Source organism: Chroicocephalus ridibundus, chromosome 1 (genome assembly GCF_963924245.1).
Source record: "Chroicocephalus ridibundus chromosome 1, bChrRid1.1, whole genome shotgun sequence".
Classification (NCBI taxonomy): Eukaryota; Metazoa; Chordata; class Aves; order Charadriiformes; family Laridae; genus Chroicocephalus; species Chroicocephalus ridibundus.
Genome location: NC_086284.1, coordinates 82,450,937 through 82,463,477, shown reverse-complemented (window position 1 = coordinate 82,463,477; position 12,541 = coordinate 82,450,937). Strand labels below are relative to the sequence as shown.

Here is a 12,541-nt window from a genome sequence, read left to right as displayed (position 1 = left end):
GGGATCAATTGAGTTACCCAAACACAGGTGTCTTCTACTATTTCAGAAACTTTAATTATTCAAAGGCACCAGTTGCCCTAAGAGATGTGCGCTGGAACCCAAGTCGGATATGCTATCTCAGATCACCAGACACCTGTGTTTGGCCAACTGGATCAAGCCCAAGATCTCTATGGATTATAACTTGAGTCAGAACTTCACTCGCGTGCTGACATCTTACTTCTGTTAGGTGTCTGAATCCTCGTCGAGTCCCACATGCTTTATCTTTCAGAGGCTGCAGGATCCCAAAGGTTTTGAAACCCTAATTGGTTTTACTATTGCAATGCCAAGGAGACACCGACACCAGAACACCACAATCTGGACATCCTATACAAGAGCAATTATATTACAAGTTCTCCATTTTTCTGAGCATTCTATCTACTATCACTACTGAGTGTACAGCCTGCGCTATCCACCAGATAGTGACACATGAAGCATATTCCAAAGATGCTAAATGAGAACTTGGGCAGCAAAACTATTTAGAAATCTTTAAAGACAAATGCATAGAATAACGGGGTCCTCCAGAAAACACATTGTTTTAATCACCACGATGGCTGTACCGTAACGGTCACTCCAGGAAGAGGCACAGCACAATAAGTCACTACAAAGTAGAGCTTTGGTCTGAAGAGACAGATGGTGACAACTACCATACTAGAAGCACTACTGAAGCAAAGGGTCTTAAAAACCAAAGCATGTGTTAAGATGAAAAGAATAATGACTGCTGGATGATGAGAGAATGCTCTTTCTCAAGAAACAAAAAAACAAAAAAAAAAAAAAAAAAAAGAGAAGCGCCCTGATATACTTCAGAAGACAACTGAAGGTATAAAACCAACAAGATATTTCATAAAGTATACTCCATGGCCCATCACTGTTACACTACAACCCATTTATCATGATGTGAGTATTGGTTTTCCAATTCTGTCTCTGAATGCCTATTAACATTATCTGTGCCTTGATGGCGGCTATCTATTTAGTCAGTCACACTAAATACAGCTTAGTTGTTGCAGCCGATGTGATAAAGCAAAATGTCACTGTAGCTTAACAACCCTTGCATTATCACCTGGCTTTATCACAGAATGAAATATGGTGACAGATGCTGCTCGCCAGTCTGTTGATCCCACCACAATTTCTCTCTTGTTCTGCCCCTGCATGGCAACACACACAGCAATGGGTTGTCATCTCACATTCTTTCTCTTACTAAAAATGTTACTTCTCTCCCCATGAAAATCAGAAATAAATTCAACAGACCCACTCTAATTCTGCAGCAGATAAGCAAAGATATGTTGGCGGATGAAATGTAGGCCAGTCAGTCATGGGTAACAGCACAATGCATAGGCCCACAGTAAAAATCAAATCCGATTAAAATTAAATTTCTGATAACAGCATAGGGGCCTTTATGCAGAAGGGAAGAATCTTGTGGGAAAGGGCAGAGGGAGGGATGTTTGTCTTTCCTTAGTTCAGAAAATAAAAGCCCCTCCTCCATCCTGCTGCACATCAAAAATCAATGATAAAAGATAATTTTTATGGCTGTATTCTTACTTGCTTTATCTATTGCATGCTTGTCCTAGCACACAGGGGATTGCCTGCATGGAATTAAAAGGACTTCTGCTCACTTAAGTCAACCAGTTAACGTGTTCTGTGCTTACACACTGAATTCAATCATCAGAATATCCCAACAGTATAACAAAAGCCATCATATTACACAAATGGCAACCATTGCAGAGACAAAAGACAATACTTTCCAACACTGCTAACAAGGAAATCATAGTCACATTAAAAAAAGCTCAAAGAAAAATGATTGCTCTGTCAATTTACTAACCTCCCCCCCACACACACATTCCAGTTGCCACTCCTTTGATTTTTATTTTTTTTCCCCCCACATCTAGACTTTTTTTTTTCTGATATGCTGTTGCAATTTTCTTGTTGCTATTACTACTGAAAACAGCTGCTTACGGCTGCACAAAGATTTGGTAACAGAAGCTATAAAATGAAACACTTCGTGAATAATAGCTAGGTCACCTGGGTTTCTCAGGCAGGCACCAAAATGAACACGTAGCTCATCTCTAAAGGAAAAAAAATAACCCTAAAACCAGTTATTTAAATTAATTAGCATGCACATGCACACATTTCAATAGCCATCTTTTCACTCAGAGCCACACTCACCGCTTGCTTCCAATAGTCACATCCAATTCTCTTACACTCCCAGCTAATATCTCCTGCTGCTGTGGAAAAGGTCTTCGTGCAAGCCTGCACTCACAGTAACAGGCTTGCCAGGAAAATAACAAGATGAAAAGCTCTTGCACCACCCCTAGCTGAGAGGAACCCCGAGCCTGGCACCCCGAGCCACAACAACGGCACTGCAGCCCTCGGTCCAGAAAACAAATATTTTCAAAAGGCACTGCCTTCTAATTCCAGTGTGCATGATGCCAACTGTGAAAACAAAAGCTGCTAAAAACAGCGCGCGTGTGCGAGCACATGCACACAGAGCATCTTAGCTGGAATTAACTCACGTTTTCCCCCTGTTCTCCCAACCCATCAGTGAACAGAGCAGTCGACTACGCTAAGCAAAATAAAATTCTGTAACAAGCATTGCATCGTTCCTAATTTGCTACTGTGGCTTCTGCTGATAGGGACAGAAGACGCAGCCTGTACTCAAAGACCTGGAGAACAAAAGAAATACTGTATGAATTAATAACTGCAAATTTCTGTTCAGAACTGACAGAAAAAGGTAATTAAGGGGCACACCTCCAGCTGTTTCTCTCACCCTTTAACACTGAAGACATGACAATCTTACCGGGATTTACAGCTGTTTACCCATATTCACTGGATATGTGAGCCTTGCATCCTTGCAAATGTGCCAGCCAGTTTGAAAGCCTCGCAGAGCTGAATCTGTCTCAACCTCTGCGTCTCATTTACTGTAACACAGAGGATTTTCAAAGCCATGCCTCACAACAGCTGGCTTGTTTTTGCCTGCTTCCTATGATTGACAAGTTCATACAAGCTCCGTCAACTTTAACCTTGATAAGTGAAGGCTTGGTCTGTATTGTATGTTACATCATCAGAAACTTCTGACCTCAGGGAAAAGATCTCAGAGACTTCAAAGCTCTTCCCTTCCCCCCACCCCCACCCCCTGGATTTGGTTATTAAAAAAAAGAGATTTAAAAAGTCCTTTAATTTTTTAAGGGTTTTTCCTTTCATTTGTAAAAAATCACGACCTGCATTTCAGCAACAAGAGTTCCGCAAGTTTTTAAATATTTAAAGTGATTTAGAAAGATCAGTGTGTTACTAGGCTCCTTTCTGAACAACATTCAAATAATCAAGTCTTTAATTTTAGAGGAGAGTCTTCATCAACAGCCCTCCAGCTTGAATTTTTTTGCATGCGTTGTGTGCACAGGCGCTCTCTCTTGCAGGAGATTCTGCAGGGAAAGAACTAAACGCTTTCATGCTGCATGAGCAAATTACCACCCCCACGCTCCATCTTTAGAAACCAAAGGCATCGTGGCCTTCATCAGAGCAAAGCTCAAGCTACTTTCAATTTTTCTACAAGAACTCATTAAAGAATTAAGGAAACTGTGGATAAGGCTTTAATATGTATTAAAAGATCCTTTTAAAGATGACCACTTTCAGAGGAAAATGTTATTTAAACTGCACGTAAACTCACATACAGAGGTTAAAGATTATGATACAGCACTGATACCCAGTTAATCCCCTCCCCTAAGATTTCACTATCTCTCAAGGCCGTCTATTTGATTTCAAGATAGAGACTGACTTCAAGAAAACTCATCTGTTTACATAACACAACACAACTGGTTCGCAGACTGTAGCAAGTCTGGTTGTCCCCTGCAGACAAATGGAAGTTATAGCTGTTACGTTACTTTTTAGCACAAAACTTCACTCAAATTTACTGGCATAAACAGTCTCCTGTGTGACAGCAAAACATAATCCATGTTGCCTAAGGGCCTATAGCAGAAGGTGAACGTTTCACAGGCTAGCTTTTAGTACCAGAACCCCATAAAGCCACTCCACAAGTTAGAAATGTATGAACTGCTGCACTGAGGAGACAAATCAATCACCTATTTCCAAAGATGCTCTTCATCAAGTAACTTAGGGGAAAATAAAATCTACAATACATCAGCATATGACGCTTTTATGAGTATAACCACCAGAGACGATATCTTATATTATCTCTAATCTCCCTACTCAACTGTTACCATTAAAATAACCACAAGAAGATAGCTGGATTTCAAGCGATGCAATGAAAACTTAGTCTTTTAGATTGTTTTCATTCTAATCCTCTTTCCAGGGAAAGCAGTAAAACCAAATCGGAACACAACAATGGATTAATGCTTACAAATTTATCTCTGTTTCTCTCTCCATAAACTTTCTTGTGTGCGGTTCCTCTTGCCCGCCCACAATTTTACTGCCTTCAGAGTCACGACCAGGACTTCTCCCAGCTTCTTCATGCTTGGCAACGCTTACCTTTTGGGGCAAAGGGGGGAGACTTTCCATAAGAAGAAACTACCCTCTGATATTTCCTTTTATCAGATCATGGTGGCCTCGCATACCCCTATGCTGTCACTGCGTGCACCATGGAGAACAAATATGTCAGCAGCAATTAAAAAGAACTTTACTCAGTAATATAAGGTGGAATTAGACAAAACGGGGTACGTGAGGTGGGGTAGCTACCCTCCAGTTTAGAAACAGGCGTTAAAAATTCACCTAACAAAGGCAGAGGCAGAAGCCATGCTTTCAAGTGTGTGGGGAATGAGCAAATTGGATGGGGGAGAAACAAAGCTATTTTACTGTAGCGTACTGTAAACGAAGCGCAGGCTTTGGAGACAGTCCAGCACCCACTTAATGAGAACTAGCATCTGCTGGTGAGCCAGAGCGGAGCACCACACCGACCTGCAGGACATGCACCTGACAGCCGCTGGACTGAGCACTGCTAGGAGGGTGAGGAATGGGAAGGCAATGGGAGGAGCCCTCAAGGTTTGGAGATGAAAGTCTGCCTGAATTGCGAGACTAACCCACTGAGTAACATGCAAAGAAAGGAAGGATGCGCCTACCAGTAGAGCGTGGCAGAGCGAAAAGAGGAAGTGGTAGAAGGCATCTTCATTAGCACCCTCATTTAGCCACAAGCAATCCTAGATCCCCAAATCATGGAATCATAGAATAGTTTGGGTTGGAAGGAACTTTTAAAGGTCATCTAGTCCAACCCCCCTGCAATGAGAAGAGGCCTCTTCAACTAGATCATGTTGCTCAGAGCCCCATCCAACCTGACCTGGGTTCCCATCCACGGATGGGGCATTTACCACCTCTCTGGGCAACCTGTGCCAGTGCGTTACCACCCTCATTGTAAAAAATTGCTTCCTTATATCTAATCTGAAGGAATTTTAGTTTAGTTTAAAACTGTTACCGCTCTTCCTATCGCAACAGGCCCTGAATGCATAACGCATTTAGAGTGCTCTTGAAGAACCATGCATCTCTCAGCTCAAGCAGCCCGAAAGTTTGAAAATGGACAACAGGAGAAAAGAAAAAGACAATTTATCATGCCACTCCTGCCTTGATCCTGACGTATGAGAAGAATCTGGTTCAAAACTTTGCTACTTGAAGAGCTACCCTGTGCCAGTGGCCATATGTATTTATATTAATCATTCTTGAAAGATCAAGAATCCACACTGTGGTATTTAATTTTGAAAAGGGCATTTACATACATGAGAGGAATATCTTTAAAAGCAACAAGCCAGACAGATGGTATAATGCTAAGAGATAACATGTGACAGAAGATACAAATGTGAAACTCTGGGAGAATCCGTAGCACCTACCAAAAACCCCAGACCACCCTTTTTCCTCCCCTTTCTGTCCCCTCTGAAGGCTGGATTAAACAGTAATTAAAAAGACATCCACCAGAGAACTGAAGTCCTACCCAAATGAGGAAAATCCAGAACTATTCTAGCAAAACAGTAAGGTTAAAAAAAAAAAAAAGGCAGAGGTACAAATTCTTAAAGATGTTAGGACAGAAAAAGGAAAAGAAAAAAAAAAAAGGAAGCACTTCTTCAAATGCAGGTATGCGACAGGCAGATTATTGGGCCAAAAGTACAACAGCAAGAGTGAGAAGAAAATAAGGCTGCAGCAGAAAATCAACATGGACTCCCCCATGAGCAAAGAGCAGCCTACGTGGGAATTCTCAGATGCTGTCGACCACTAAGTGGGTAGTCATGAGTTACCTGGACTAGATGACAATCACCTGAAACTCCCATAGGAAATTGCTGAAATAGTAGCTGTGATGCATAGCTACCCCTTCCTCTGATACTTGGGCAACTGCTTGAGCAAAGTGACACATGCAATGTTTTGGAAGGGAAGGTCTGAGAGTGTTGAAGAGAGAGAACAAGAGAAAAAAAAATATTATGAATCTAGAGAACTTCAGAACCATAAACTTAACATCAAAAGTAAGCAAAGAGGTAGAAATTATATGAAGAGATTCAGCAGCTCCACTACGTAGCATGTTAAAATGACCAAGACTCATTTGGGCTTGTGCAGAAAAGCTATGTCTTGGATGCGTTACTAGTCTTAGAAAGAGTCACTACATACGTGGACAACTGTGATCTGCATGACGGAGACTATTTGGATTTTTAGAAAAAAAAAAAAAAAAAAAATTATCCTCACCAGAGGGTCTTAAAAGTCTGACTGCCATGGGACAAAGCCCTCACTTACATCATCACATGATTAAAAGAAGTGGTTAGATCTAGATGATTGACAAAAGGGGTGAAAAAGAAGGTGGCAACAGTTGCTGCTGTGAGGAAGTTACTCTGAGTAATAAAGACAAGCCAAAGATTTCCCATCATTGAGCGAATAGGCAACAAAACAACAGATGAAATTCAGATTTAATAAATGCAAAGTGACCCATGGGATAGCTTTTCCTATACCTCAGCAACATATACAGTGATGTATAACTGAAATTACTGCTATGCAGGATGGAAAAGCTGGATTTCACAGACTGTTCTATGATCATACCATCTCTGTACTCCACAGCAGAAAGAAAAAAGAAAGAAAAAAGAAAGAAAAAAGAAAGAAAAAAGAGAGAAAGAGAGAGAGAGAGGGAGAAAGAGAGAGAGAGAGAGAGGGAGAAAGAGAGAGAGAGAGAGAGGGAGAAAGAGAGAGAGAGAGAGAGGGAGAAAGAGAGAGAGAGAGAGGGAGAAAGAGAGAGAGAGAGAGGGAGAAAGAGAGAGAGAGAGAGAGGGAGAAAGAGAGAGAGAGAGAGAGGGAGAGAGAAAGAGAGAGAGAGAGAAAGAGAAAGAGAGAGAGAGAGAGAAGAGAGAAAAAAGTCAAGATAAAGGAAACATTATGTTACTTTATGAATTCATAGTGCACCCTAATGTTATTGCAGTTCTCCCACTGCTCTAAAAGGACATGAGAATGTGGAAAGATGCAGAAGAAGAAAATTAGTATGGGCAAAGCCAAACAACAGCTTTCAGAGACACCCAATCTACCCCCCACAGAAGAGGTGCTTTTCCTCACAACACACCAACACAAAAAGCTACGGATGTCAAAAGTTGATGTGGGCCCAAAACCAGTTAGACACTTTTCTGAAAGAAAAATTCATCAAGGAGCTGCTAACCACAAATACTTAGGACTGCACCTCTTCACGGCAGATCAGCAGGGGCTGGGCAACGATACCCAGCAGCATGGCTCTCTGTTTGCCTTGGTTTCGTTTTCTCCAAGCATCTGCTATTATTTAGTCAAAAGGAAACCTGCTTAGGTAGACCTTTGGCCTGCCCTAGGCACCACTGTTCTTAAGAATCAACTCCCATCAACGTCCTTCGTGTATCAGTGACTCCAGGTTATGTTGTCTCAAAGCACGACGTTTATTTAGCTGTTACTAGTCAGACACATACACTAGTACACTGGAAACAGTGATACATGGCAATGAAACTTGCACTAATTACAAGTATTTACAGAAATCTAAGGAAGATGGAAGGTGGCAGAGGACTCCTAATACACGAGAACAGATTCTGATGGACTCTCTCTCCTTTGTTGCCTCTCTAGACATGGGAAGTGTTTTCCCAGTTTCAGACAAACTACAAACTCTAAAGCAGCCCAAGACTGTACTGCATCATCCATATGATACATGCAATGACATCACTGTCAAAAAAGTAGTCCGACAGATGTATTAACAATCCATATCTTATGATAAAGAAATGCTAATGTAAGTAGAAAGGGCTTCAGCAGCTCGCGTTCTTGAAGTCTGTGTTAATAGCTAAGAGCCTGTGAGGATGCGCGTTGGCTCGCCTGCACTTCCTCCAGATGATGACAGATAGCTGCACACCACTTGCTGGAAAGGGAAAACTATAATTCATTTTTAACTTCATGCAAGAAGGCACTTTCATATGTGAAACCATTACCGTTTGGAATTCAGGTATCTGAAGCATTACTTCAACCAAACTGGTATGTTCTAGCTACATGAAAAGCATGTTTTCTTCTCCCTTTTGCTGAATAATTAATTTCCCTCAAAAAGAGAGCACTTAAACCTTTATAACAGTCCTTATTATACTTAAATTGATTTCAAGAAGAGGACACTTCACTTTATAAGCTCTTGAATAAAATGAATGCAGGAATTGTTAGTACACCGCACATTAGATGGAAAAAGTTATTATGCATATTTATAATTTATTTTCTTCAAAACACCAGTTGTTTGGTAATTCTATACTTCGCAAACTGATAGGAAATATTCCTTTCCTTTAGAAGAGTTTATATGAAAAATGACAAGGGCTGTAGGTGAAGTGTAAAACAGAGAACTTAGACCTCTTTCGTACCATAAAATATTGAAGCTTGTTAAGACATGCATGAAATGTTTGCCCAAGTAATTTTTCACTGATTTGTAAGGAAGCAGTTGCACAAGATCATACTATTTCTTCCTCAAGAGGAAAAGGGAGGAAGGTGAAAGCATTTTGCTTTTATAGCTCTGGTGACGTCTTGGTAAATCCTACAATAACCCAGACACACTCATCCTGTGATATTCGTTCAGGAAAAACTTCTCAGTTTGACTCTAACAATTTACATACAGTAAATAAAGAATATAAGTTTAAAATCAGTATGTGATGCAATCCCTGCAAGCAGAGTTCTGCTTAAGTATTGAAGTAAATGGCCCTTTTGCTACACATAAAGAGAAAACCCCCTTCAAGTCTTGCATTTCAATACCTAAGTTCCCAGTTAAGCAGATACTACCACTGTATATTGCTACTATAATATTTTTTTGACAGCACAGTAAAAAACCCAAAATACAGAACTTAAAATTACTGAGTTGTAAAAAACTGGTTAGTTCCTAAGAATATTTCCAATGTCTAATTTATACCTTTATTATTGTAAACATGAGAAACTAATTTGTCCAAATGCGTAGTGTGGAATGGTTTTTTTTCACCCTCTGCTAGTTAGTCTTTATAGATAGATAGCCCCAACCCCTATAATGGTCACCAAGCAGAACACGTTCAGAGAAATAATTATCAAAACACACATGTATGTTTTATGTGTGTACGTGTGTGTGTGTGTATATATATATATATACACATCCACATACGCTTGATATATATAAATGGAGTATCACCCATTTGTAAATTCTTTTCCACTTGACTGAATTGAGAAGACATAACATTATTCACATTCCTGTGTGCTGAAGGTCCTCCTCCTTCCTTGCACAATTATTTGCTGTTGTACCACCTGGTGAGCATGGAGGCTAGATATTCATCATGTCTCGAAAAATCAGTTGCCATACGAAGTCCCTAATAACGAACATGGGAACCTCTCTATAGCTCCTGTTTCTGGCTTGTCAAAAGATTTTTTAGAACATTAAACTTGGGCATTTAGGTCAACTTAGGCATCAAAAAATCACTTTTACTTTGGTTTTGTATGGTAAAGGCTGTTTCTCCGTCTTCAAGAGCTCAGACAGGAGCAATTACTAAGGCGTGAAAGAACTACAAGAAACATCTTACAGTGTTTAGTTAGAGTGAGTCATGCTGTCGTCCTATACTTGACACACATGCTCTTGTACTTGACACCTATTAAATGTTGAAAGATTTTCTGCGACCTGTGATCTCGTAAGTCCTTTTTCACTTTTTGAAATTATATAATTTTCATAGACATTGCAGAAACAAATTAATAGAGATAACAAGTCAAACGTCCTTAGAAAGTAAATAAAAGCATTGGTTGTAAACATCTCTAGCAGACGGCAATCTTAAGAATTATATCATAAGGCATTATTTTTTTGACGCAGACTGACTTTTATGTGTCATGTCATCCTGCTGAAAGCCACAGACTATAGGCCAGAGCACACATTTCCATCTTTAACCTTTTGAAGGGCTATGTCGGTTTAGAAATTGTGGAGACTTATGCAGGGAAGTTAATTATATAACCAGCATATGTCATTCAACAAATACAGAAAGAGAGACATGTTTAAAGGACAGACTTTACATCTGTAAAGAGCTAAGCTTTTGTAACCAATTTGAAATAGAAAGAGTAGCATCATTAAAAACAAAAAAAGCACCGACTTTTGTTTTACAGATCAGCAGACTCACATAACACTTTTAAAGCAGTCCTAAAGTTGAAAATGTGTTTAGAATCGCGTCAAGCCTCCGTATAAAAATATTGAGCTTATGTCAGATGACTGTTTGCATGCCTGTAAGTTCGTAACAAGAGTGGCTTGGTTCTTGCATGAGAGATGATAAACGGCTACTACGGACCACTGCTTTCTCTTCCTATAAAAATAATACTCCAAGCTATTAAATACTGCAATTTGGAAGAACATGTTTTAGCTTTTCTAAAAGGGGAGATGAAACAACCTGAATTCATTGGAAGCATTCAGTAATCTCAGAGGGGAAAAATACAGCCCAAAGATGAAAGGAGTTCACAAATTAACTTCATCAACTTTAAAGAAAACCCCCAGCTTTCAGTAGTAATGTCAATTTAGGTTTTGCAACTGTGTGCTAAAAAAAAAAAAATTACTGTAGCAAAATGAACCAGCAGCAAAGCGCCCAGGAGAAAAAAATTGCTAATCAAGCAATTTTTTTTGTTGTTCATTTTTAACCATTTGCTGTTACGATGCTCCAACCCTTTTTCATTCTAGATTCAGTGCAATAAAAAGACTCATATTTATCCTGAGAATAATCAGGGAAGCTGTAACAGTAAACAATCAAAGTTTACTTAAACCCCAAATTATTCTGTTTTTTTTTTTTTTTTTTTTTTTTTTTGCAGAACAACTGGAGGGGAGGGAGGCCCTGTAGTGTTGGACAGTCTCTAACCCAGAGGAGGCACCCATGGACTCCACAGCTGGCTCTCAGCTTGGGTCCCTGCACTTCTAACCCACACAAATGCTGAAGGGCTGCTCCTGTGTCCAACACGGTCATGCTGGCTTTGGTCACACAAAGGCAACTGTAGCGCACAGGCCTCAGTAGCACAAAATAAGGGCCATCAGCAATATAACCCAAATTTTCAAAGAAAATATTAAGATTGACCACAAGGAAGACCTTAGGTTTGGTTAGTATTCATGTTCGAGAACATACCACAGATTAGGTAGATTTGCTAGCCATTTGCAGATTACTAGCTTTTAGAAGTAGGAAACTAAATGCCTTTAGGGCAGCTCAAAAATCATAAAATCATTTCATGTCATGATGAGTCCAATTCCTTTTGAGCACAGGAACTCCTTGGCAAAAAAAGAGCACGTGGGAATACATATTCTTTCCTACAGGACAGCCATTCATCATCATGCAGTAGTAGTTCACAACACAGGAATTAAATGCCTAAATGAGATATTTTATTCAGTCAGTTTTTTGAATACAGAAGACATACAAGCCCTCCGCATAACACAAGTGCTAAGGGAAAGACTGTGAAAGAGACCATTTTACAAAACCTCCTGTAATGTGGTGAAATGGCCATATACTACATCTGAAATAGTATGTCAAAACAGGCTTCGGCTTGAAAAAAAAAAGTTATTGCAGCTGGTGCCCAGTCATGTGATTTTCATGGATTCCGTGATTATAAAGCAAGAATTGTGCTGCACAAACACTGCTAAAATGCTGGCGTAGGAGTATTATTCACATGCTTTTGTGACTAGGGTTCAGCGCTGGTGGATGGAAATCATTTTACTTGTCCAGAGATGCTGTCTGCCTACAGAAGCACGTCTGCTCCCGGCTGATTGTGCTGCCGCCTCCCCCGCTCCCTCCCTTCCCTCCCCTCCAGCCCAATCTCCCCTCCACACGCGTGCGCACACAGGCGCACACATTCACACCCTCATGGGCTATTCTTTTTGAAATCGCTATGGTAAGTACAAAGGGCTACAAAGAATTAGAAAAATAGCAGATGGTCTCTTCAGCTGGGCCATAAGCAATGCAAAATAGATCCGTGTAAAACCACAAATAAATACTAATTTTTTTAAAAGCTTCTGGTCATGACTAGAGTACATATTTGCTACAGTTCATAATTTTCCCTTCCCTTGAGCAACTAATACCACACAGGA

The 12,541-nt window shown here is 40.1% G+C and overlaps 1 protein-coding gene across 4 annotated transcripts in view; it reads right to left on the bottom strand.

Moving 5' to 3' along the window:
• SHROOM2 (shroom family member 2) overlaps positions 1-12,541 on the bottom strand; it is a 129,347-nt gene that overhangs the window by 22,053 nt on the left and 94,753 nt on the right. The window lies entirely within an intron of this gene.